Source organism: Propithecus coquereli, unplaced genomic scaffold (assembly GCF_000956105.1).
Source record: "Propithecus coquereli isolate 6110/MARCELLA unplaced genomic scaffold, Pcoq_1.0 Scaffold153, whole genome shotgun sequence".
Taxonomy (NCBI): domain Eukaryota; kingdom Metazoa; phylum Chordata; class Mammalia; order Primates; family Indriidae; genus Propithecus; species Propithecus coquereli.
In genome coordinates, this window is record NW_012139747.1 from 6,929,577 (window position 1) to 6,933,038 (window position 3,462).

The following is a 3,462-nucleotide window of genomic DNA, read 5'->3' on the forward strand; positions in this document are numbered from 1 at the left end:
CCTCTGCCAGCCCCTCCTGCCCCTTGTCATAGCCCCTCACCCAGCTTCTGCTTGGTGGTCCTTCACTAGCCCCCAGGCCCACAGAAGCAGGCACCTTAGGAGCTGTCAACCTGCCCCTGGCCGACAATCTATCCAGCCCAGCCCCCAGAAATCCCCCACCCCAGGTGGTTCTAGAAGGGGTCTTTAAGAGCTGCTGAGACCCGGGCCTCCTGGTGCACCGACTCCAGCACCCAGGCTGCCACCCAGCCCTCCTGCCCTCCCCTAGCCGCACAGAGAGGCTGTTCCATCCTAACAGGAGCCCAGGGAAGGCCCTGTGACATGCCACGACCTCTACATCCCCTTCCGGGGATGGAGCACCTGAGTCCCAGAGGGCCTTGCTTGGAGTCACACCCTGTGTGACTTTGGGCAGGGTCACAGCCCCTCTGAACTTACCTTTGGTGTCTCCGTATCTCACCCCCCCCCCAAAAAAAACCTCTCCTTCCCAGAGACTGAGCGACGCCCCTCCTCTCCTCCTGGCCCAGCGCTAGTCCCCAGATCAATCCGTCTCTCTCCCCGCCTCCATCAGATCCTGCTCTCAGCAAGAAAGGGTCTGAGGGACTAACGCCTACTCAAGCCATAATGATGAATAATGGCTTAATGTGAGTGTTTACAGGGGACAGCCAGGCTGCTTTAATGGAGGAGTTTTAGGCACGGAGAAGAGTGAGTGGAGGTGAGGGGCTCGGTCCCCACTCCGCCTCCCCCCAGGCCCAATTCCGCTCAGTTCAACAACTCGATTCCACCAAACTTCAACTCTGCGCCAGGTTCTGCCTGGGCCTGGGGAACAAAGATATAAAAGTGTATCGTTTAGGTGACTGGGAGATGAGACTCCTCCCCGTAACATCCTAGACACCAGTTGCATGTGATCAGGGTGTTTATGTGTGTGTGGGGACAACCTGAGACACGTGGAGCTCAGGGGAGAGAGTGGACACTCTCTTCGAAGGGGGAGGGAAGTGGGAGACAATCAGGGCTGCTTCTTGGAGGAGGAGGCATCTGAGCAGGCAGGAAGGAAGGGGTGTGGTTCCAGGCAGAGGAGTGTGCTGCCGCAGGGAGTGGACTGGCTGGTTTAAGGAAGTAGTTTGGGAGCATGAGGTATGTGGCTCGGTAGAGGGTATGGGGGCACCGCCCTGGCCTTCGCCAGATCTTTCTGAGGACAAAGGAAGCGGCCTGGATCTCTAGGGCAGAAGGAATGCAGACCACCGCCTTTGACTCAGCAGCCCAGCGGGCAACTCCCATGCCTTGAACTCATGTGAGTCGCAACTGTGAAAGTGGGTGTTTTATGCCCATTTTGCAGATGCCTGACTGCCCCGTGCTCTTTTCCGGAATTGGCTCCAGAAACGCTTTATGGAAGGGGTTTCAGGGCAGGGAGTCACCTGTCGGAAGGCGAGGCTGGTGGGGAGGGGTTTCCACTGCATTTCTGGGCAATGAGAATGGGGCAAACGTCAACAGTCCACAGGGAGGGATGGAGAGGAGGGTCCGGAACGTGCTGTTCCCTCTTTCCCTCGAGGCCCTACTCTGAACTAACGGGCCATGAGGAGGCATCCCCGGCACCCCCCTTTGTCCCCCACCCCAGCTCCATTGTGTGGGCCTGGGTGTGATGCTCCCCAACCCTGGTGGCCCCACTGTGCCATCCCTGATCTGTGCTGCCGCCTCTGGGGATCCGGCTTTGCTTCCCCACGTTATGACCTGCGCTGGTCATAATGAGGCTGAAGTTACGGGCGAGGAGGAGGTGCCGCTCCAAAGCCTTCATTTCCTGGAGCTTATGACTTCCCTGCATGCACAGCGGGGACTGTCCCCCTGACTCCGCCAGGCAGCTCCAGGGCCCATCACAGCCCTGCAGGGCTGCAGAGGGGAGGGCTGGAGGGAGGGAGGTTTGGAGGGCGGCTGGGGCCACCTCTGGAGAGGGGTGTGTGGGCGAGGGAGGGGTGGCCCTGGGGAGATCCCCAATGTTTGCAGGCACCCAGCTGTTGCTCTCCCTCCTCCTCTCCCTCCCTCCTGTCCTTTATTTCTTTGTTTATAACGCCTTTTACAAGGGGGGGGCACACTGAGATTCGATCATTCATTCATTCTTCAAACACTAGTGTCTACTACAGGGAGGAGAGATAGAAATGCATTTCATCTATCCATTCACTCATGTATTCATTCAACACACTTTACAAATCATTTCTCTGTGTGAGACAGTCAGCAAGACGCAATCAGTTATTCAGCTGCGTATCAGGAGAGATGCATTTCTTCTGGTTATTCATTTGTCCTTTCCACGAACATTCCCAGCACCTCCCTGATGCCAGTCCCTGTACTGGGCACTGGGGACACAGCAATAAACAAAATAAAGTCCCAGCCTTCATGAAACTGACCGTCTGGTGGGAGCGACACATAATGAAGGAAGAATCCATGGTATAATTTACGAAGAACAATAGAGCAGGAAGGATGGGGGAGAGAATGGTGGAAGGGATGGCGTGCGTTGTTCTAGATAGGGTATCAGGGAGGGCTTCTCAGAGGAGGGACGTTTCTCTGAGTCTAGAAGGGTGAGAAGGAGCTGGACACAAAATGGTTCCACACAGAGGGAAGAGCATGTGCAAAGGTCCAGAGGCTGGAACGAGCTGAGGCGGCACTTGAAGTTGTAGTACGGGAAGGATTTGGACACGTGGAATGGGGGCGTTGGGAGGAGAAGGCGCTCTTGGTGGCAGGGCTGCCTGAGACAAAGGCCTGGGATCAAATCCTCACGTTAGAGAGGGGGATAGTAGATTCCAAGAGGATTCCACCAAGCGTACTTGGTGACGGAGCAATGCCTTGAACCCAGACCTGGAATCCCTTCGGCATAGGGCACCTTTGGGGAATGGGACAAGGTGCCCTCCTGGATGGATGCAGCCAGTGCTGGGGGCACAGTTGGCAGGACAAAGCTGCCCCCCTTGTGCAGGGCACGGCCTGCGTGCTGTTGGAGGGGTGGGGCCACGGCCCTCCCCTCCTCCCCTCTCCCTCCCACACCTGGACCTTCGTACCTCAGCCCCAGGTCTTCCTGCCGCTGTTGGCCAGGTTCCCTGGCTGCCTGCCAGCTCCTCGCGGCTCTGCACTGCCCTGCCAGGGCTGCCGCAGACACTTGGGCCTCCTCTCTCTCTCCCTTCCTCCCTTTCCTGCTCCAGCTGCTCTTCCTGAGTGGGCGTCAACTACGGGACCCTGCCCTGGCATTCGAAGTCTGGGGAGGCAGCTGTGGAGTCCTGGGGCTGCATTCAGCTTTCCTGGGACTCCCTGTGGGACCTCGGGCATGTCGCTGGCCTTCCCTGGGCTGCAGGTCTCAACCCACTGCACAGAGCTCTTGAATCCAAAATGCGGTTAAAAACCGAGCCCTGGCCTGGCTCGGTGAATGTCAGCTTCGCCCTGTCTACCCTTCAGTCTCACCTCCTACAATCCGTCTGTCTGCCCAGGGGT